Here is a 24,643-nt window from a genome sequence, read left to right on the forward strand (position 1 = left end):
CTAGATGTGGTTCCTCTTTTTTCCAACCCACCTCCCACCCAAGTTATGCCAATGCTTGATCAGAAAGGCACTATTTATTTGCCTTAGAATTTCAACTATTTCCTTATCAGAGTGCTCATCTCATGAAAGGAGAGGCCAGAAATGGTCTCTGAAAGTAAAAGTTCTTATCTCTCCTTTGTCCTCTAAGAGATAAATGGAGATTACACAAGAGATTTCCCTTTATAATTTGCTTTTGGTTGTTTAAAATTTCCCCCGTGTTTACAAAATAATTCCTATCTATGTCTAGAGAGTTATTGGAATGAGAGTCACTGAATGCTAATAATAGTTACTTAGGGAGGTGGCATCTAGGGTGATTTTCATTTACAGTACTGGTTTCTGCTCTTTAGTTTTCTGTATTGATTGACTTTAAAATGAACATGCAAAGTTTTGTTAAAAAAAATCAGGCCACAAGGCTGGGCGCGGTGGCTCAAGCCTGTAATCCCAGCACTTTAGGAGGCCGAGGCGGGTGGATCACGAGGTCAAGAGATCGAGACCATCCTGGTCAACAAGGTGAAACGTCGTCTCTACTGAAAATACAAAAATTAGCTGGGCATGATGGTGCATGCCTGTAGTCCCAGCTACTCGGGAGGCTGAGGCCGGAGAATTGCTTGAACCCAGGAGTCGGAGGTTGCGGTGAACCGAGATCGTGCCATTGCACTCCAGTCTGGGAAACAACAGCGAAACTCCGTCTCAAAAAAAAAAAAAAAAAAAAAAATCAGTCCATTTAAAACTTTTTCTTTTTCCTTTTTTTTTTTTTTTTTTTTTTGGTTTATTTTAGAGATGCAAATATCATTATGCTGCCCAGGCTGGACTCTCAAACGATACTCCCAACTCAGCCTCCAGAGTACCTGGGACTACAGGCACACGCAACCATGCCTGGCTTAAAAGCCATTTTAAGAAGGAATTTTTAAAAGCACACACACAGCAACATTGCCATACTTTTTCAAATGCTTTTTTTGTGTGTGTTTGTTTCTGAACACCTCACTCAGCAGACCAGTTAACCTCATAGGCCAGGTGAACACATTTCTTCCCAAGATCTGTTCAAGGCATGTTTTCAGGTGAAAAGAAAGTTACTATCAATATGAAGAAAACGTTCTCTTTCATTTCAGAAGGCATAGTTGAATTATATTATCAGCTCCGGAAGCCTTTGTAAAATACACCTGATGGGATTTTTTTTTTTTTTTTTGGTCAGGCTTTGCTAAAAGACAACCCATATGGTCATTTGGGAAAATTGTTCAGAGGTGACAGCATGTGGGCTCTTCCCAGCATCTTTAAAAAGAAAGAGACTAGCCAAGGTGTGGTGGTACATACCTGTAGTCTCAGCTACTTGAGAGGCTGAGGCAGGAGGACCGTTTGAGCTCAGGAGTTCGAGGCTCCAGTGAGGTGTGATCACTACACTGCACTCCAGCCCGGGTGACAGAGCAAGAGCACATCTTTAAAAAATTAATAATAAATAATCAAATAATTTAAAAGAAAGTGAGTCCTTCTATAAATTAATGCCAGTTTTCCCTTGTTGAGCATCATCAGCTACGCTTTGTATATGCATTCTTGGAGTTGATTTCAACTTTTTTTTCTTTTTTTGAGGAATATGCTTAGATTTCAACTTTTAATTGAAGTGTAATATGAATAGAAAAATGTAGACATCATGAATATATAACTCAATTTTTAAACTAAACATTCTTGTATAACCATTACTCATATCAAGAAACAGAATATTATACACCTACAGTGTATCCACAAGAATTTTAAAGAAAAAAAGGGAAAAAAAGAATCAGTACACTGTTAGCACCCCAGAAGTCCCCCTCATATGTTCTCACTAGCCCCCTACCTCCACCCCAAAGGTAATCATCATCTTTATTATTATTATAATTGTTACTACTAAGTTTATTTTCATTGTCTCAGGTCTACTGCACTCTGGATCCAGGCTGTGTCAATAGAGTAGTAGGGTACCTCCTGTACCTATCTCTGCCTCCTACAGTCCTTTTTATTTATTTTATTTTTTTGTAGTAGAGACAAGGTCTTGCTATGCTGCCCAAGCTGGCTTCAAACTCCTGGGCTCAAGCAACCTCCTTGCCTCAGTCTCCCAGAGTGCTGGGATTGCAAGCGTGAGCCACCACACCCTGCCAAGTCCTTTACCATCTCCCAGGAAGACTATGAGAGAGACGTGAGGCCAAAGTTAATAATATCAAATACACTGAACTTGACTGTATTCATCATGTGCTGGCTCTAGAGAAATGAGAGTTGCTAGGGAGGCTGGTGCCATTCTGTGTATCTTCTGTACCTTGAAGTCTCTCAGAAATCTTGCCCCTGGTCTTCTTGTTCTACGAACACAACAGATTCCCTTTTTCTCTGGAGATGAAATCTAGATCTTCGATTTTAGAACTCTTGACTATGGACCACTAATTTTTTAAGCAAGTTGCTTCCTGGACTCAATCCTAGGGTATGGGTTTTTCAAAAATGCCTTGATGAGCGTGCATAATTGAGAGTGCACAATTGAGGTAGTACAACACCGTCTGGCTTCTCTACTTTGAAACTCTGCACCAGGTTGATCTTGCCCATGGCTCTGGCTTGATTCTAAAGTCTCTGGTTCTTTTTTTTTTTTTTTTTGAGACGGAGTTTCGCCCTTGTTACCCAGGCTGGAGTGCAATGGCGCGATCTCGGCTCACCACAACCTCCGCCTCCCGGGTGCAGGCAATTCTCCTGCCTCAGCCTCCTGAGTAGCTGGGACTACAGGCACACGCCACCATGCCCAGCTAATTTTTTGTATTTTTAGTAGAGACGGGGTTTCACCATGTTGACCAGGATGGTCTCGATCTCTTGACCTCGTGATCCACCCGCCTCGGCCTCCCAAAGTGCTGGGATTACAGGCTTGAGCCACCACACCCGGCAAGTCTCTGGTTCTTATCTTTTCTGGAATCCATGTCTAGCTCTTTGATTCTGAAACAAAATCTGGATTCTTGAGTCTTCTGTATTGATTTCTAAAGCAAGTTTTCGTTTGGTATCATAATCTGAGCAAGCTTTTTGATTGAAGGTATTGATGAGGATTTTCAATTGATCTGTGAGTCTGATGCGACTGTGCCTGTGATTTGTTGTTACCATCTTACGTGAAGAGGTATCTTTGGTCATGCTGGAAGACAGTCTTCCTGGAAGCTGAACTACTGTCTGAGAGACCCATAATCCCAACTTATTAGTTTTGCCAGTTTTGTACTTTATGTAAGAGCAGTATTGATGCTTTCCTGTCTAGCTTCTTTCATTCAAACTCATGCTTGTGCAATTCATCTAATTTTGCATGTGATTGTAGATAATTCATTTTCTTTTCTGTATGGTATTCTGCTGTGTAAATATATTACAATTTATTTATCCATTCTACTATTCCATTCTACTATAGGGTCATTTGGATAATTTACAGTTTTGAGCAATTAGCATCAGTGCTATGCACATTCTAGTACATGTCTTTCGGTACACATTGAACATTTCTGTTAGGTATTTGCACAGGAGCGAAATCGGGTATGCAAATGTTTAGCTTTGCTAGATGCCACTCAACGGTCTTCTCAAGTGGTTGTACCAATTAACCATCAGCCATACATGAGTCCCAGTGGAACAGAAATGTAGAATTTCAATTTTTGCAAGATCTGTGCTGAATGGTAACTCTGGAGATACCCTGAGCCCAAACATGATGAGGCAGAGGAGTTTTTCCAAAACACTCATTTTCGGGTCAAAACATCCCAGTATGCCAGGTATGGTGGCGCACGCCTGTAGTCCCAGCTACTCAGGAGGCTGAGGCAGGAGAATTGCTTGAGCCCAGGAGTTAGAGACTGAAGTGAACTATGCTCACACCATTGGACTCCAGCCTGGTAGGCAGAGTGAGAACCTGTCTCTAAAAAATGGTGAAATAAATAACAATAATAAAAATAAACGCCTGTAAAATAGACAGAGGTACACCTTATGCTGTTTTCTCCTGAAGCTGAGGAACTATGACAAAAGAGATCAAAATGCTTTTTCTAAGAGCCCTCCTAATCCTGTATTTCCCACTCTAGCCCCAGAGCTTTGATTTTAGGTGCACATGCCTACCTGTGAATTTGCTACAGAAATTGCATGCTCAGGCTGAGGCTGGCATTTCTACTGTAGCATTACTAGTTTCAAACAAGTTTGAATGCCATGAACCCTCGATTATTCCACTGGCAATCAGCCAGCTAGGAGGGGCATAGTCATAAACTCTCTCGCCTGAACTTGGAGCTACTCTAACAGGTTTTTTTCTTTTTTGTTTGTTTATTTTTGAGATGGAGTCTCACTCTGTCTCCCAGGCTGGAGTGCAGTGGCATGATCTCGTCTCACTGCAACCTCTGCCTCCCAGGTTCAAGCGATTCTCCTGCCTCAGCTTCCCAAGTAGCTAGGATTACAGGTGCCCACCACCACACCTGGCTAATTTTTTGTAGTTTCAGTAGAGACGGGGTTTCACCATGTTGGCCAGGCTGTTCTCAAACTCCTGATCTCAAGTCACCCAGCCACCTTGGCCTCCCAAGGTGCTGGGATTACAGTCGCTGACAGTTTTCAATGGAAAAAGGGGCTGGCCAAGGTTTCCTAGCCTGGCTTCTCATCAGACTCAGCTGGACGGCATTTTAAGCTACAAGTTTCCCCATCCCCACTAAAGGACAATTGAATTGAAGTCCCTGGGATTGGGACTTGAGAATCTGTATTTTATAAAATTCTCAAGTGATTCTGATTTAACTGGAGCCCAATAGTAAACCTTTGGTTAGAATCACTGTTGCTCTCAGATAGTTTTTTAACCATACAATACACTATATCAAAATCCTGAGAATAAGAAGAGAAAATGAATTTAAGATCAGATCTTTTCCCTTTCTTTAAAATAGTCTATCAAAAAACAATATTTTGCCAAATTAAACAGGAGAGGTCAGTGGAAGATGGCTCTGATTTCAGGGTAACAGCAATGGTAGGAAACAATTAAATGGCATTAAAAATTTTGCTGAATGCTTGCTGGATGCGGTGGCTCATGCATGTAATCCCAGCACTTTGGGAGGCCGAGGCGGGCAGATCACCTGAGGTCATGAGTTTGAGACCAGCCTGTTCAACATGATGATGAACCCCATCTCTACTAAATATACAACAATTAGCTGGGTATGGTGGTTCACACCTGTACTCCCAGCTACTCAGGAGGCTGAGGCAGGAGAATCACTTGAACAAGGGAGGCGGAGGTTGCAGTGAGCCGAGATTGTACCACTGCACTCCGGCTTGGGCGACAGAGTGAGACTGTCTCAAAAAAAAAAAAAAAAAAAAAATTGCTGAATGCTTTCACATATTTTATTTCACTTGATCACTCAAGATCTCTTTAAGGTAGACATAATAATTCTCTATCTACAGAAGACGATATTGAGGCTTGGGGGTTAAATGCCTCGTCTAAGGACATGCATGCATGAAACGGCAGAACTAGGACACAAACCCAAGTCTCCTGATTCCAAATGTTACCTGTTTCTCACTATCCCACAGTACTCTGAGAGTTGGGAAGCTCCCTGAAAGCCAACAGGAATTGAGTGTTTTGACAGCTCTGACTGAGCGCCATGAATCTAACTGGACTCCATTTCATTCTTCTTCTCTCCCTCTCTTTGCTCTTCTCCCTTCCTTCAGTATCCTTTTAGTGTCTCCAAAGCAACAGGTCATTTGCAATGTGCTAGGGAATCAAAGATTAAAGAAAAGGTCCCTATCCTCAAAAAATTCATAGACTAGTGGAGAGATAGACAAATCATTGCGGAGTGATGCACTAAACATCAATGCGATTAGGTCAAAATGGGAAGGAGAAATTACACCCTGATCACTCATCCAAGTGTGCATGTAAATTTATAAGAAGCCCACAATCCCAAAGGTAAGAAGAACTTGCTTTGATGTACTCTGACTTCAAAGGGGGCTGTTTTATTTGGAAACAATTCATCTGCCTTCAACATCCTATTAATATATCTCTCAAAACATGTGTTTAGATTTTTCATCTAATTCTATAACATGCGTTTACTATTTCCTGATTAGATTCAGAAGCATGTCATCTTATGAGTGGTTCATTTGCATACTCTTTCAGGAATGATCAACGTTCAAAGAGGTATAGGGGCCTTAAAGAAGTATAGGGATGGGCTTAGAGATTCCCTTCTAGGCTGTGTGTATATAAGAAAAACAACTTGCAAGATACCAGGGAAGTAATTCTGTTTGTACTCAGCAACCAGGCTGGATAGAACATGGACAGGTAGGTGTGTGTGTTCACAGGTGTGTGGCAGAAGTCAGTAGCAGACAAATTTTCCAACACACTACTTCAACAATTGTCTGTTAGTGGTGAAAAACTATTCACTTTGCTTTCAAAGACCTAAAAATTATTCAACAATAATAAATAGTCGCTAGGTGCTCCCTGAGCACCAGCAGCTTCTTAGGCACAGGGTCCATAGTGGACAAGGAGACAGATATGTTCCTTCCCCATGCTTCTCTAAATAGGCTACTGATGAGCAGTCAAACATTCCTAGAACATGGAGTGTGTGCATTGCTCCTAAATCTGACACTTTCCATCATTGCTTAACCCACTTGACATTTCTGAAGCCTGGCACACTCTTGATGGCTCATTTCTGAGTATTAGTCTCCTTCTCATCTTCTTTTTTTTTATTTTTTTGAGACAGAGTCTCACTCCAGCTGGAGTGCAGTGGCACAATCTCGGCTCACTGCAACCTCTGCCTCCCAGGTTCAAGCAATTCTCCTGCCTCAGCCTCCCGAGTAGCTGGGACTACAGGTGCACGCCACCACACCCAGCTAATTTTTGTATTTTTAGTAGAGACGGGGTTTCACCATGTTGGCCAGGATGGTCTCAATCTCTTGACCTCATGATCCGCCCGCCTCGGCCTCCCAGAGTGCTGGGATTACAGGCTTGAGCCACCGTGCCCGGCCTCCTTCTCATCTTCATATGTCCCCTCTGAGCAACTGTGACCTCCTCTCCCCTCCCTTCTCTGCTCCAGGGTCTCCAACTCTGAATCCAGTCTCATTTTTCAGTTTTCCATTGAAGATGTCTTTGTTCTTCTTTCCAACTATAAATAATAATAACTGACAATTTCATGAGCTTTAAAAACATTTAGAGAGAAAGTTCCATCCATTACCTGAATAAAAAATCATTGAAAGCCTCACTGAGTCCTGGCCCCAGCCCTCGAGGGGAGCGCTGAGGCTCATCTCAGACAACACAGTCATTGTGTGACGAACTCACACTATCTTCCAATCCTTGAGTCCGGTTCTATCTGTTTCAGGGGATTTCCTAGGAAGCACATCGTTGGATGAAGGTTCACATGCAGGAGGTTTATAAGGAATATTTTGGGGGTCAGTGCCTGTGGAAGAGAAGGGTTGGCAGCAGGATTGGGCAGAGGGAGAAGATGCACTGCAGTATAATCTCAAAGGAAGTCTCATTAGACCTGACTTAGAATTCTGAAGATGGGATGACTCTCCTGAACTGTCTGTGTGTGAAGTTAGACTGACAGCTGAGAGCTGTGGGCCGGCAGCACCCTCAGCAGCGAGAGGCGTAGTCCTTCAGTCGTGGACGGGCATCCGGGCAGTGCATCACAGCAACCATACCGTTCCTCAGGCATGACATTCCCTCAATGCAGCTGACGTGACTTGCTGTTTTGAGCCTCAGTAGCTAAAGCAGGGAGCTCATGGAAAGGAAGAGCTGCGTGCCTGGGGCCAGGACCAGTACCCTTGGTGGTGGCAGAGCAAAAAAGAGGCAAGAATGGGTCTGATCAAATAATCCCAGTAGATAAATGAGCAAAGGTCAAGGTCAGGGCAAAACAGACAACCATATTTTCTACCTCAAGTCTTTTTTTTTTTTTTTTTTTTTTTTTTTTTTTTACAGATTCCCACAACTGCTGTCCTCGAAATTCACCAACATCACCTCTAAAATGCCTAACCACATAATGCCAACTATGCTGTCTGGTCAAGACCTGTCTCAGAGTGATCTTTCTTTTCTTTTTTTCTCTTTTTTATTTTTTTGAGACATACTCTCGCTCTGTTGCCCAGGGTGGAGTGCAAGTGGTGTGATCTTGGCTCACTGCAACTTCCACCTCCTGGGTTCAAGCGATTCTCCCGCCTCAGCCTCCCAAGTTACTGGGATTACAGGCACCCGCCACCACACCCAGATAATTTAAAAAATATTTTTAGTAGAGACAGGGTTTCACCAAGTTGGCCAGGCTGCTCTTGAACTCCTGAACTCAGGTGATGATCTGCCTGCCTCAGCCTCCCAAAGTGCTGGGATTACAGGTGTGAGCCACTGCACCTGGCCATGATTTTTCTTAAACACAGATCTAATCATGACCTGGTTTTGCTTAAAATGTTCCAATGGCTCCTGATTGCTTAAAGAATTAATTTCAAATTTCTAAGTAGACTTTTCCAGCTCTTCATACCTGTCCTCATCAGCCTCCTAGCACCATCTCTGGTCACTCCTCTTGTGGCCCTGAGAGAGCCACACCAGGCTGCTGTTCTCACCTCCTTCAAATGGACAGCCTGTTTTCCTAGCCCGGGGTTCTGCCTTTGCTGATCTGGTCAATGGAATGATCCTCCCTCTTCTGGGTCTGGTAAAATCCCTCTTCTGTAAAGCTGTTGGGAATGCCTCCTCCATACCCAGCTGTGAGTAATCACTCTTCCTGACTGCTTTGTTTATACTGTTATAGCAGCACTTAGCAAACTTTACTGCACTTCGCTGCATGCAAATCTGATAGATCCCTCCAACAGATTGTAAACTCCGTGAGGGCCAGATGTACAGCCTTGGCTCCTCCATGTCAGCAGAGCTCCACAAATACTTTCATGTTTTAAATGGGTAATGAATAAACTGTTTTTAAAATACTTTCTCTTTTACTGCTATCGGATCTTTCCAGGAAGGATGAGCTAAAGAGAAATTGTTTCTACTGAAAATTCCCTTTAATATAAGGCTCCCTGAGAAGAGGTTCCAAAATAAACAAAATAGCGGACAGCATCATGAGATCCTAGAAATGCTCCTTGGACAAATCTGAGGGTCCTGAGGAAGGGAGGTGCCAAGTACCATAGTCTTGGGTGATTTGCTGCAATGCTCTCTGCTGTAAAGAAAGTTTGAAAAAAGAAGAGCTTTTTTTTTTTTTTTTTTTTAGACAGTCTCTGTCATCCAGGCTGGAGTACAGTGGCACAATCTTGGCTCACTGCAAACTCTGCCTCCTGGGTTCAAGTGATTCTCCTGCCTCAGCTTCCTGAGTAGCTGAAATTACAGGTAACTGCCACCTGCTCTAGATACCGATGTTCAAGACAGCAAGTCATGTCAGTTGCATTGAGTGAATGTCATGCCTGGCTAATTTTTTTGTATTTTTAGTAGAGATGGGGTTTCGCCATGATGGCCAGGCTGGTCTCGAACTCCTGACCTCAGGTGATCTACCTGCCTCAGCCTCCCAGAGTGCTGGGATTACAGGTATGAGCCACTGCATCCAGCCATAAAATCTTTGATATACTTCTTTCAAATGACTTTCTTTCTTTCTTTCTTTTTGAGATGGAGTCTTGCTCTGTTGTCAGGCTGGAGTGCAGTGGCACAGTCTCAGCTCACTGCAAACTCCGCCTCCTGGGTTCAAGCCATTCTCATGCCTCAGCCTCCCAATTAGCTGGGATTACAGGCACACGCCAACACAGCCAGCTAATTTTTGTATTTTTTGTAGAGACAGCGTTTTACTATGTTGTCCAGGCTGGTCTCAATCTCCCGACCTCATGATCCACTCACCTTGGCCTCCTAAAGTGCTAGGATAGGATTACAGGCATGAGTTACCTCGCCTGGCCTCACATGGTTGTCAAATGAGAAACTCAAATATAATTAATGTGCATCAAAAGGAACCTCATAGCATCCATTGTCTCCTGTTGGTGTTACCTAGCCAGAAACATTTGGCAACTACAATTTCAATATTCTTTACTTTGCTCTAAGAAATCAATGCAATCTAATGAACAATTATGAGTTTGTTGACACCAGGAGAGACTGGGCTCTAAAAGAACAAGCAGAGGCTTTGCTAATCAACCCGAACAATCTCTTCCAACAGAAAAGGGACAGTCACTGCAGCCAGGTGTGCTTAGCTCCACATGCTGTTCTCAAGAAGGGCCGACACAACCATCACAGAATGGGAGACCCAAATCTCCTCCCTTTTGTTCGCTCAGCACTTACCACGGGCCAGGCACCATAAGCTTGAGCTCCATGCTTGCAAGTCTCATGTAATCTTCACAGGAGCCTAGTAGATAAGAAGAACTCTCATGACTTGCATTTTACACATGAGGTTTTCAGAAATGAAGGAACTGCCCAAGGTCATCGGTCCTCTCAGCTGCAAGGAAGAACTCGAATAGGGCTCTGGGTAACTGAAGCCTGCACCCTAAACCCGCTCCTGGTGAACTTGACTGCATGTTGGAATCACCCTGGGGTTGTGGAAACATACAAAATAAATCAGACAAACAACAACAACAAACAAATAAATATACATAATGTTACATGGTGTGACGTTCTCTAGAAAAACATCCCAGCACAGAAGAAGAATGGTGATGTGTGGAGCAAGGGTAGGTTACAATTTTAAATAATGACAGGAAAATGGCTAGGGAAATAATCAGTGGGATTACACATTAGCAAAGACCTGAAAACCATGGGGAGCTGTGTATGCATGTGGGGGAAGAGGTTCCCAGATAGGGGCTGTATGGCAGGTAAAAGGCCCTGTTTAGAACAATTGGCCAGTATAGCTACAATGACCGTAGGTAGGGGGTGGGGGCCGGCAGAAGGTGAGGTCAGAGAATCACGGGAGAGTTTGTAAACCACGGTGAGATTTCTCCCCTCTTACGATGTAAGTCTACAGATTAAATTACTCATATTCTACTTTTTACAAACATTTAAAACACATGTAAAAGTAGAATTGGCCTAAACTACATGAAAAGCATATCTTCCAAGTTGGAACACCTGAGCCAAAGTTTGGGACAGAGAAGGGAGGGGCCAGAGAACCGGGAAAGATGGGAGTGAGGAGCGGCAGGACCCAGGGAGGGCTCCAGGGAGCCCCTGACCACCCAAGGCCATTATCCCTTCTAAACTAGAAAGAGTATCATAGGAGCTCATTGGAAAATCTAAGCCCCCTCATTTAAAAAACAAAAATGGCACCAGGGATTTGTGTTTTCTTCCCAGTCTTTCTGTTTATGAGAAGTCAGCATTTTCCCCCTATCCTTGCTTAGTTTCTGCCTGCCGCCTCCTACCTGGTTTCTTGGGGTTTTACTCTGCCCTTGTGCCCATGCTGTAGACCTTTTGACCAGCCATAGTCCCTCTGTTCATGTCTCCACCTCAATCTCCGTGTCCCCACTCCTAACTCCAATTATGCTATTGTCTTGGGGGATGGCCAGGATCCTCTTGTGACCTCCACCCTACATCCCCCCCTTTCACACCCTTATCCTACCCCTGTTTCCTGATCCTGGACCCTGTGGTAGACTGTTAGATTGAGGGCCCCAATTAACTATAGCCCAGAAGGGTCACAACCTGTATAGCACCTCCTGCATTGACTCTGGAGTGGGTGATGTGACTTGCTTTGGCTAAAGAAGCATTAGCACATAGGATGTAAGCAGGGTCCCCACTGGTGTCTATGCAGTGAAGCCATCTGCTGTATTGTGATATTGCTCAGGTGGTCTTGAGTATTGATAGGCTGCATGGACAGAGAGGCTGAAGGATGCCACCTTGGACTGTCAGCCTGAGCCAAGCTCCCAGATGGAGGCAGCCTTGTGACTGCACGTGTGCTGTAGCACGTGAAGCAGGAAGGCTGCCCAGTGGAGCCGGTTCAGCCCTCAGACTCATGAAAAATTCAGAAATTCTGTATTATTTCTGTATTTGTTTTAAGACATTAAGTTTTGTAGGTTTAAAAAAAAAAAAAAAAAAACAAAAAAACAGCAATAAACAAAGCAATTCTCATCTCATCTGGGCCAAAACCTATTACTCCCAGGCCTGGCAGACCATCTCCACATTTGTGACAGCCTGAGTTGCTGCATGTCTATGCAATTTCACCATGACCTGCTGATCCAGCTTCACCTGAACTTGGGGTTACCACAACGTCTGGTTTTGGACAGATTGACATTTGAGCTTTCTGAGCAGGAAACAAATTGAGAGAAAACTGGGTGTACAAATATTCATTACTTTCATCCTGTGTTATGACCTGTGTGACTCTCCTCATTCAACCCTGGGCCTACGTTATATCTGTTATTCTGCTGAGTCATTGTTGGGTAATAAATTCATATTTGCGTTATCTATCAGTCAGTAAGCACCATCCTTCTAGTTCCCTTTCATAAAAATACTCTTTCCTCACATCCTTGAGGGTGATAGATTGTTGGCAGCTTCATTTATTTACTTTTCTTAGCCGTTTCAAGGCAAGACTCACATTTTTAAAACTTAGTTCCAAAAATAGTTGAGAAAAACTGATATTTTACTTTTCAGGAAGAGAGCGATTTCCTTTCTGAAGGACTGCTTGCACACTCCTGCTAATACATCTGCTTCTGATGTACTCAGTGTGTGCTAAAGGGCTTGGGAATTGGGGTGGAGTGGTTTCCATTTGAAAATTGGCCACACTGTGGCTGAGTGTTGGATTGTCAAGTATGACATGTCTAATAGGAAGGTCCCTGGACCTTGAGTCCCAGAAGGGTGGTGGGGACTGGTCTAGTCCATCACTGTATGCTCAGTCTTTGGGACAGGGCCAAGCAAAGAAATATGCCTAATAAATATTTATTGCATGAGTAAATAGATTACCTTTATGAGAAATTTCATGCCTTGGAGATGATGTTCAATATCCTATAGGAAACCATATATCTTGATAAGCTAAAAAAAAAAATTAAAATAAAAAAACAGCTGGCCAGATGCGGTTGCTCATGCCTACAATCCCAGCACTTTGGGAGGCCAAGGCGGGTGGATCACTTGAGGTCGAGGGTTCGAGACCAGCCTGACCAACATGGAGAAACCCCGTCTCTACTAAAAATACAAAATTAGCCAAGCATGGTGGCGCATGCCTGTAATCCCAGCTACTCCGGAGGCTGAGGCAGGAGAATCGCTTGAACTCGGGATTGTGCCATTGCACTCCAGCCCGGGCAAGAAGAACAAAACTCTGTCTCAAAAAAAAGAAAAGGCTGCTGCCCCAAATGTGGTAAAAACAAGTTTGGTGTTATCTTTCAGTTTCTATGTCAAACATTAGTGTGAAAACAAGTTTACTATATGACCAAATGAACTCAGCAGAGCAAGGGCCAAGTCAGTAAGCAATGAATTGTACATGTGCTTCCTCTGCATTTCATTTGAAATTTGAAAGCAAAGGTAAAATTTTGAAAACAGAAGTTTTTTTTTTTAAGAACCATTTTTCTGATGAAAAGTAACATATGTTGGGCAGCAGGGTGGCTCACACCTGTAATCCTGGCACTTTGAGAGGCTGAGGCAGGTGGATCACTTGAGCTCAGAAGTTTGAGACCAGCCTGGGCAACACAGTGAAATCCTGCCTCTATTCCTTTTGTTTTTTTTTTAAGCAACATGTGTTTACTTTAAATGTTTTAGAAAATACAGAGAATTAAAAGTGAACAAAATTAAAACTACCTCTAATAACAATTTTTTAAAATTGCTGCCTGTCCTAACTACATAAAACAAAAGTGAGATTATAATATTTTGCAATCTGCTTTATTCCCTTACTAATATTTCATGCATCAATTTTCACTTTGCTGAATATTCTCCCGTGTTATCATTGTTAATAGATAAATTGTGTTCCTCTACTTCGTTTACTGTGGGTACCAAATGTTTTCTAACCTTCTCTAATTTTGGATATTTATATAGCTTACTTTTTTTTTTTACTGTTATAAATAGTGCTATAACAAACATACTTGTAAAAACATCTTCGCATGTATCCATGATTATTTCCTAAGGCCAAATTCTAAGAAATGAATTTCCTGAGTTAAGTGGTTTCCATTTAAGTCTTTTGATGCCTATTTTTAAATTTCTCTCTGGAAAAATATCCCCTTTTCTGTTCCCCACACATAACTCCTACACACTCATCATTCACCACTGATTATTATTTCTGCTTTTGGCAACAAGGTCTCCCTTTGTTGCCCAGGCTAGAGTGCAGTGATGTCATCTCAGCCACTGCAATCTCAGCTTCTCAGGCTCACGTGATCCTCTCATCTCAACCTCCTCAGTAACTGGGACTATAGGCATATGCCACTCCTCTGCCTGGCTAATTTTTATTTTTATTTATTTTTATTTTTTTTTAGAGATGGGGTCTCACTGTGTTGACTATGTTGCCCAGACTGGTCTTGAACTCCTGGGCTCAAGCAATCCACCTGCCTCACCTTCCTAAAGCGCTGGGATCACTGGTGTGAACCACCACGCCTAGCTGCTTTGGGTTTTATTGTCAGTATAATAACAGGTGAAAATAAAAGCTCGTATTTGAAAACTCTTTGTTGTTAGTGAGATTGGACATTATTCCCTCTTTCTTGGATTACTAGTGAGACTAGATGTTTTACTATGTTTATGAACCATTTATATATCTTGTTTTTTCAAGTGCCAGTACACGTCTTGTGGCTATTTATTCTATTGTAATGTTTTCCTTTATATATTGATTTTTTATATGCTCTTTGCATAGAAATGATACAGACTTCTTATCATATAATTTGCAAATATTTTGCCTGTGTGGTCATTTGTCTTTTAGTATTGTCTGTAGTGATTTCAACATAGATGTTTTTTAAAAAGTAAGTAGTCTAATTGCATAATCTTTTTCCCTTCATAGTTTCTGTTTGATGCCATATTTAGAATGGCTGTTTGCATCCCAACAATTAAAAAAAAAAAGCTCATATTTTCTTTAAGTACTGTTGTGGTTTCCTATAATTTTTATCTTATATTTAACCTCTTTTGACCTTGCTCTTTAATATGTCTTTTCTTACTTTCTTTGGGTTTCACTGACTGTACTTCACCAATTTCTTGAGATGAATGCTGAGAATAGTGATATTCAACTCATCTTCTCTTTTAATATGTGCACTTGGCTGGGCGCGGTGGCTCACGCCTGTAATCCCAGCACTTTGGGAGGCCGAGGCGGGTGGATCACGAGGTCAAGATATCGAGACCATCCTGGTCAACATGGTGAAACCCCGCCTCTACTAAAAATACAAAAAATTAACTGAGCATGGTGGTGCGTGCCTGTAATCCCAGCTACTCAGGAAGCTGAGGCAGGAGAATTGCCTGAACCCAGGAGGCGGAGGTTGCGGTGAGCCGAGATCGCGCCATTGCACTTCAGCCTGGGTAACAAGAGCGAAACTCCGTCTCAAAAAAAAAAAAATAATAATAATAATAATATAATAATATGTGCACTTAAGAATATGTATTGCTCCCTAAGCATGGCTTAAGCTGTATCTTAGAAGTTTTGGTATGCATGACTTTTCCAATATGATTTCTTCTTTAACCCATAGATTATTTAAGTGTGTAGTTTTAAATGTTCAAATACAGAGAGGATATCCAGCTAATCTTTTTTTTTTTTTTTTTTTTTAAGTTTATTTCTAGCCTACTTCCACTCCAGAGAACATATTTGGTATGATTTCCATCTTACAGCATATAGATGTGCTTTTCACAAGACACATAAACAAAAATCGTCTATATGCTCTAAGATGGAATTGGCAGATAGTTACCCTTTTTAAGAAGGCATGACACATATCTTGGGTGCAACATTCACATATGTCAATTGGATTAAACTTATTAATTATGTGCTTCTTTGCTGGCTGGTGTCTCCAAACTGTCACCTGTCCAAGAGCACATAAGTTAGTGTGTTCTTGGAATACACCATAAATTCAAACAACCATTTAGCAACTTTATTAGCAATTTGACATTGCTGTGACATCTATGCATTATGATTAGTGAATCTGTATTTTGTGTTTCATTTTTCTCTATTAATCAATTTTTATTGTAATTTTATAAGAGTATGAATCTGCAGTGTATTCAAAATTTTTAAATGTTTCTTCACCACAGATAGTTTGAAAAACAGTTTTATTTTGTAGTTCTGTTAAATTTTGCTCTGTGTATTTTCGCTTCTGTTATTAAAGATATACAATCTTAGAAGTGCAAAATCTTCCCAGAAAACTGCACTTTTTATCATTATGAATTATCACTCTTTATCTGTGGTAATACTTTTTGCCTTAAAAAAAATCTACTTTTCATGATATTAATATAACTACTACAGCTTTCTTTTTCTGCTCATTTCTATATCTTTGCACTTTATTTTATTTTGTCTTTCTTGCATGGAGTTTTGCTCTTATTGCCCAGGCTGGAATACAATGGCATGGTCTCGGCTCACCGCAACCTCTGTCTTCTGGGTTCAAGTGATTCTCCTGCCTCAGTTTCTCAAGTAGCTGGGATTATAGGCATGCACTACCATGCCCGGCTAATTTTTGTATTTTTTTTTTTTCAGCAGAGACAGGGTTTCACCATGTTGGTCAGGCTGGTCTTGAAATCCTGACTTTAGGTGATCCACCCACCTTGGCTTCCCAAAGTACTGGGATTATAGGCATGAGCCACCGCACTTGGCCTCTTTTTACTTTAGATGAGTGTTTTGTAAGCAGTATATTGGAATTTTTTTCAAAATCCTGCCTGACAAACTTTATCCTTTAATTGGCTTTTTAAATTATTTATATTGAATGTAGTTACTAATGTATTTAGATCTAATCCACCCTTGTATTCTGCTTTCTCTTATTGATCTATATTCCTTTCTTTCTTGCCTTTTTTGGAACTTCATATTATTTATTATTTCATTTCCCTCTTCCATTAGCTTGGTAGTTTTATGTAATTTTGTTTTTCTAGTTGTGCTTACCCCAGTGACTACAATATATATCCTTCACTTAAAGTCTAGTGTTGCTTGGTATTTCTACTCTTTTCTAAGGTAATGCAAGAACCGTAGAAGCTTTTAACTCCATTTACCTCCCCCATGTCATTATTGCTGTTTAGTTCTTTATGTATATTTTACCCTAAGGGGTTACTATATATATTACATATAAAAATATATTATTATTGTATTTTATCCTAAGGCATTATTATTGTTGTTTTATACAGTCAATGATCAATTAAATTAGTCACATATTTACCCTTTTTGTGCTCTTTATTTTTTTCTTGCATCTCTGATCGTCACTCTGTTTTTCCTCTGCATGAAGAACAACCTCTTAGTTTTGATCTGTTGTAACATAACAACTTTCACTGCTTTTTGGTGACATTTAGAATTATTCTCCTTCCGTATTTTGAAGATACCATTTCATTGTCTTCTAGCCCTTGTTTCAGTTGAAAAGTCAGGGAAGGCTTTTATGCCTTTGAAGATATCTCTCTTTTTCCCTGGCTACTTTCAATATTTCTTCTTTGTTCTTACTTTGAGAAGTTTTACTATGATAATTTTAATTTTGTTTTTCATACTTTGGATTTTGAGTGCTTCTGAAATCTGTGGCTTGATGGCTTTCATCCATTTTAGGCAATTATCAGCCATTATCTCTTCAAGTATTGTTTCTACCTCATTTAGACTTCTTACTTTGAGAAGCCCCAATTGTTCATATGTTAAATTTTTTGCTATATGCTCTGTTTTCAATGCCCTTTTCTGTGTTTCTCCATTTTTCCCTTCTTTTCTGTGCTTTATTCTAAGCTGGCTTCCAGTTCTCTAATTCTCTCTTCAACTTTGTCTAAATTCTGATAAAACTCATTCATTGAGCTCTTAATTTCACTCATTTTAATTTTTAGTTTTAGAATTTCCATTTATTAAGGATTTTTCTAGTTTCTAACTCACTACAAAGTTCTCAGTCTTGTATTTTATCTCAAATATAGTAAGCATACTTATTTTAAATCTGTGATAGCTATTTTCTGTATCTTCTCTGGATCTATTTCTATTGTCTCATGTTTTCCATGAATTTTAATAAAATCTTCTAGTATCATTGTGTGCTTGATTATTTTTTTAATTGGGTTTCAGACATTGTATATGTGATATACAATAATTTGAGGCTAACAAGGTACAATTTTCCCTCAGAAATTATATTTACAGGCATACTTCAGAGATATTGTGTGTTCAGTTACGGACTATGGCAATAAAGTGGATATTTTAATAAAACAAGTAACACAATTTTTTTGTTTCCCAGAAAATATATGTTACGTTTATACTATCCTGTAGTCCATTAAATGTGCAATAGCATTTCGTCTAAGAAAACAACATGCATACCTTGATTTTTCAATACTTTATTGCTAAGAAATGCTAAGAATCATTTCAGCCTTCAGTGAGTCATAATCTTTTGTGCTGGTAAAAGGTCTTGCTTTGATATTAATGATTACTGATTGATCAGGATGGTGGTTGCTGAAGGTTGAGGTGGCTGTGGCAATTTCTTAAAATAAGTCAACAATGAAATTTGCCAATTGATTGAGAGATTTCTCTGTAATGTGCCATGATGTTTGATAGCATTTTACCTACCACAGAGCTCCTTCCAAAATTGGAGTAATCCTCTCAAACCCTGCTGCTGCTTTAAGAGCTGAGATTATGAAACATTCTACACATTTGTTGTCATTTCAGTAATGTTCATGGTGTCTTCACCAGGAATAGTGCATTCCATCTCAAGAAGCCACTTTCTTTTCTTATCCATTAGAAGCAACTCCTTCATTTGTTCAAGTTTTATTGGAGGTTGCTGCAATTCAGTCACATCTTTAGGCTCCATTTCTAATTCTAGTTCTCTTGCTATTGCCACCACATCTGCAGTTACGTCCTCTACTGAAGTCTCAATCCCTTCAAAGTCATTCATGGTGGTTGGAATCCAGCTTTTACAAACTCCTATTAATATTTTTGTTTTGCCCTCCTCCGATGAATCATAAATGTTCTTAATGGCATCTAAAATGACAAATCCTTTTCAGATGGTTTTCAATTTACTTTGCCTAGGTCTAACAGAAGAATCATGCTTTTGGCAGCTATAATCTTATAAAATGTATTTATTTAATAGTGAAACCTGAAAATCAAATTATTTCTTGGTTCATGAGCTGCAGAATGGATGTTGTGTTAGCAGCCATTAGAACAACATTATATCCCTGTACATTTCTATTAGAGCTTTTGGGTGACCAGGAGGCATTATCAATGAGCAGTAATATTTTCAGAGAAATTTTTTTTCTGAGAAGTAGATCTCAAAAGTGGGCTTTAAATATTCAGTAAGCATGCTCTAAACAAATATGCTGTTGTCCAGGCTTTGTTGTTTTATTTATAGATAATAGGCTGGATAGCTTTAGCATACTTCCTGAGGGCCCTAGGATTTTTGGAATGGTAATTGAGCATTGGCTTCAATTTAGTCACCAGCTACATTAGCCCCTAAGAAGAAAGTCAGCCTGTTCTTTGAAGCCAACATTAACTTCTCTTTAGCTACGAAAGTTTTACATGCCATTTTCTTTCAATTTAGGCTGTTTTTTTCTGCCTCAAAAATCTGTTGTTCAGCATAGCCATCTTCATCAATCATTTTAGCTAGATCTGAATAATTTGCTGCAACTTTTCCATCAGCACTTGCTGCTTTACTTTGCACTTTTATGTAATGGAGATGCCTTTTTTCCCTAAACCTCATGGACTAACCTCTGCTTCAAATTTTTCTTCTGTAGTTTTTTCACCTCTTTTGGCCTTCATAAAATTGAAGTGAGTTAGGGCCTTGCTCTGGATCAGGCTTTGGATTAAGGGAATGTTGTGGTTGGTTTGATCTTCTATCCAGACCACTCAAACTTCCTCTATATCAGTAATAAGTCTGTTTTACTTTCTTATCATTCATGTGTTCATTGGAGTAGCACTTTTAATTTTCTTCAATAATGTTTTTTTTTTAACATTTGCAACTAGTTCAACTGTTTGGCACAAAAGGCCTGTGGCTGTGTTGGCTTTCAAAATGTCTTCCTCTCATTCAGCTTAATTATTTCTAGCTTTTTATATGACGTGAGAGACATGCAACTCTTCCTTTCACTTGGATGTTTAGAGGCCATTGAAGAGTTATTAATTGGCCTAATTTCAATATTGTTGTGTCTCAGGGAGTAGAAAGGTTGAAGGAGAGGAAGAGAGATGGAGGAATAGCCAGTTAGAGCACTCAGAACACACACTTTTATCAATTAAGTTCACCATCTTATTATGGGTGTGGCTTGTGGGGTCCCCAAACAATAATGACAGTAACATCAAAGATCACTGATCACAGATCACCATAACAGACATAGTAACAACAATAAAGTTTAAAATATTGCAAGAATTACCAAAATGTGACACAGAGACATTAAGTGAGCACATGATGTTGGAAACATGGTGTTGATAGACTTGTCCAATCCAGCATTGCCACAAACCTTCAATTTATTAAAAAAACACAGTATCTGGAAAGTGCAATCAAAGGAAGTCCAATAAAACAAGCACATAAAACAAAATATGCCTGTACTTCTTGGAGGTTTCTCAGGGTTCTAAAAATCCAGGATCGACCCAATCTAATCAGGGTTGGAAATGACTGGAAACTGTTAAATATGAGCACTCATCTACTTCCACACTCAGTATTCAGGCATAGCCCTTCAGGAACCCAAACCAATGTACTGGGAGTCTATCAGAGGCTTTCCTTTCCAAATTATCCTTGTACTCCAGTTTTCATTCTCTTAGCTCCTTAAGACTCTCAAAAGTGCTGTAGTCTACAGCCTCTCAGCCATCTACTTTGAAGTTAGCCAACACCCCCAGGGGTAAAGCATCCTCAGATGCTGGGCTTACATCCCTGAGTTTCCTTCGTCTCTTAGATCTTGATCTTAGTACTCTTCACTGACTTTTTGGCTCTCAGATACCTTCATGGAGATGTATTTTATACATTTTCAGTCTTTCTGTTTTCAGCAGGAGCGTTGATCTGAATTGCCTAGCCTATCATTGCTAGAAGACGAAGATTCTTTTTAAAACTTTAATTTACTTGGAATGTGTTTAATTTGGGGTGAGTTATCCTGTTATTTCCAATATCACTCGTTGAGTAATATTTTTATAATGATATAAACCATTACCATTATCATGCTATAAATGATTATATAAATATTTGGGACTGTTTCTGGAATTTTTATTCTATTCTGCCCCTCTTTATATTTTTACACCAGAACCAAAAACCATGTCATTCAGTGGTTACAGTCAATTACTGTAATTATGTAATATATTTTAATAGCTGGTGAGAAAGGACTTCCTTAGTTCTCTATTTTTTTTTTTTACAAAATTTTTTTAGAGGATGTTTATACCTTTATTGTTTTGGATAAGTTTTAGACTTTTAACTATATCTATTCCCAAAAATTCCATTAAAAATTTGACAGAAATTTTATTAAATGTATATATTAATTTGAGAACTCACAATTTTCAATATTAAGTTTTTAATCCAGCAGCAAGGCATAAATCTCAATTTATATACATCTTTTAAAATTTATCCCAACCTGAGGTTAGGGAGCTGAGCTTTCATACTACCAAACCAGTTAATCATAAGATAAGAGTGGCCTGTAGAGGTGCAAACTTCTAGGTACTTTTGGCTCTCTGCGTGTGCAGGTAAAGTGTTCCGTTAACCTGAAGGAAGTATTCCAAAGAAAAGTTCACAGTCACAAGTCATTAGAGGTAAACAAAACAAAACAAAACAAAAAAACCCCCACAAAAACCAGGGAAACAGCACACAGAAAACAGTCAAGGGGTCTAAGGGGATCTGGTGGAGTCAATAGTGTCTGTTATAGCGTGTGTCTATTTTTGGCATGTGTATATTTATCAGTCAAAAAATTTCATAAATTGTGCTTGTTATTGTTTCTGGAAATCATCCAAGCCTACTCAGAGTGGCTTCTCTAGTGCTGTTCCCTGGGTAAACACTAGATTATTTCAGTTTCCTTCTTCCTTAACTTGGGCATTACCTACAAACAATGTACTGTAAACCTTGCTTTGCTGTACTCCAATGTCTGTCACTCCTTACATTTTAGTACAACTTTGACTCTACAAGTGCCCCCAAAATGTTCTGAAATACAAAATGATGAAAAAACAAAGACTCCAAAACCAGTCAAGTGGAAATATTGGCAACAATAGAAGAGCATGGGGTTATGGGGGGTGGAGGCTGGCAGCTGAAAGAGCAGGGACAGCCGTGGAGGCTGTCACAGATGGGGGTGTCAGGAGGTGGGAAGGAGAGGCGAGACAGGACATAAGAATTACATGTGTTTTGCCACACACACACACACACACACACACATGTAACACACATATGAACAGATGAATTCACAAAACCCCACTTAGAGCAACCCAGAATATGGTAGGCCCAGTTTGAGCCTTTGCTATAATCACTATAGAATTAAATATGTACTGGGGACTCATAGGAAGATTCTTTGAATGAAGGACTAAGAAGTAAGGAGTCTTGTAGGAAAATGTTCATCCAAAGAGAGGGAAGTCAGATTCTTCTAGAGTCAGAAAAGAAGAATGGTTTAAATATAGCACATCTGTCATCAAGCTGTTCTTTTAGCTCAGGACTGAGTCTATGTTCTAAAGTAAGATAATTGTGGGCAAAAACAGAGTGACTTATCACAAAAGATAATATGTGACAATGGGAACACCATCCAGCTCTACATGGGAACCCTTGTAATGAATGAAGGTAAGGAACTTATCAGAGCACATAAGCTTAGGGGCATCTGTCTGCAGTGGGCATAGCTTCAGACCATCACAGGGTTCTGTTATATGCTGACTTCTGATATATCTGCAGGAAGCAGGAAACAGGCGCTCCACAAATAGAAGAAGAGGTGTCAGCAGCAGTGGGGACCCCATGAAGCTTGGGAACATCAAAGACTGTAATGCAGGCATCTCTCCAGGAATCTGGAGCTCTACAGGAGGGGAGGTAGAGAGTGGATGTTGTGTAGCCCATGTCCAAGAGCACACGTGAGACGCTTGCTGGAAATAGCTGGGAACAGGGTGGAGTCTGACTTTAAAGGAGAGAAGGCTAAAGTGTCAGGTCTCCCAAAAGGTAGATACCAAGTCAGTATTAGATGAGCAAAGCATTTATTGAGGGCACTGCCTGTGAAGGAGAAGAAGGAAGAAGCCAACAAAATTGGGAAAACCATCAGGCCATGATGTAGGTCTGACCCCTGTGAGGGAGGATTAAGTAGGAAGAGTCTCAAACTCTAGCCTCATTTCAAGAAAGTTTCAGCCAGGCTTCCAGGGAGTTCTTGAGCCAGCATCTCCTGGTTGAGGAGACCCACGTCCTGCAGGAACACCACCATGTTCAATCATTGGCTGGGAGCTGAGCGTGGGAAACTTGGCCTTAGTACAACCACCAGAGGGACAATGTTGGAGCCATTAGACAACCAATGCTCCCACTGCAGGAAATGAAGCAGCTCCACTTAATGTTCTTCACAGTCTCATGCTAGCAGAGGGGACCCAAGCAGAGAAATACTTGTTATAATTTGTGAAGTCACATTTTGAACCCTGGGTGTACTGATCTAGATGAAGAAACGGGTTACAAATGGCTAAATTTTTTGAACTTAAATAGTTACACTTTTAGTTTTTAGAACTCCTTCATCCAGAACTATACCCTTCTTCCTCTGTGATGCCTATAAACTGAGGCATATCTAGAGTAGGGTATATTAGAATGCATCAAAGAGGTCCTGGAATTGCCAACAGCTTGTGCAGAGGTCATCAGAATACCATTTTTCTGGCCTCAGTATATTGAAAGATAGTAGATTGCTTAAATTTGTCTAAATGTACATATGTTGGCTAGGGAGACAAAGGTGAGGATATATGAAAGAACCCAGGTAACAGATGGGAAGCAATCAACACCCCCTACTCCAGCCACTCAGAAATGCCAAGTGTTTGAAAGTTGTCTGAGGATTTAAAAGTTGTCTAAATAACAGAAAAGAGGCTCAACATGTCCAAGATTCCAGAACACTGGTGACCCCTCTCCTAGAAAGGATTTTAATGGATGAAAATCCGGCCAATATGCATTTATGATGATGCCATTTGTCAGTACTGTGAATTCAAGAATTATTTGTTCAACTGGTGCTTCAGCCACAGCAGGTTGAGCATGTTTACCAACACTCAGCACCCTGAGGGTTACCCCTGGAAAGTGAGAGAGGTAAATACAGGGCAGATAAAAGGAAGTGCCTAGGTGGTGGCAACTTACTGAACTTGTCATGCAAGAGGTGATGATAGCCAAAAACATAAAGCAACTCTATTAAAAAGTTTAGATAAATTCGTGCCTGATACATCACTAGCTGTGATTTAAAGGTGTTCTTCTTTAATCTTTTGAGGGTGATATCAGAGAGATTACTCTGTTTGTCCCACAACAGTCTATTGGAGCCTCTGTAAAAGCCAGATTGCTGGATCCCATGTACAGTGGCTCTAATTTAATGATTCTCAAGGGAATGAATGAATGCAAGGAAATTCTAAGGCAGCCATTAACTTCTGTGGTTGTACTAGGCTTAGCTCATCACACTTTTACTGGTGGTTCAGGGCTCTTCTGCCAAGAAGACAATGTCATAAGCACTTCCCAGAGATCTTTACCTGCTTAGCTCTAGGGCAGTTCTCTTTTATGCAAGGTGTTGAAGCAGAGGCTG

At 40.4% G+C, this 24,643-nt stretch overlaps 1 pseudogene; it reads right to left on the bottom strand.

The window, feature by feature from the left end:
• Positions 1–2,252: 2,252 nt before the first annotated feature.
• On the bottom strand, positions 2,253–3,165 carry LOC116529960 (annotated as a pseudogene).
• Positions 3,166–24,643: the final 21,478 nt, after the last annotated feature.

The sequence above is a fragment of the Sapajus apella genome, unplaced genomic scaffold (genome assembly GCF_009761245.1).
Source record: "Sapajus apella isolate SASKATOON/1434 unplaced genomic scaffold, GSC_monkey_1.0 scaffold3, whole genome shotgun sequence".
NCBI classification, from domain to species: Eukaryota; Metazoa; Chordata; class Mammalia; order Primates; family Cebidae; genus Sapajus; species Sapajus apella.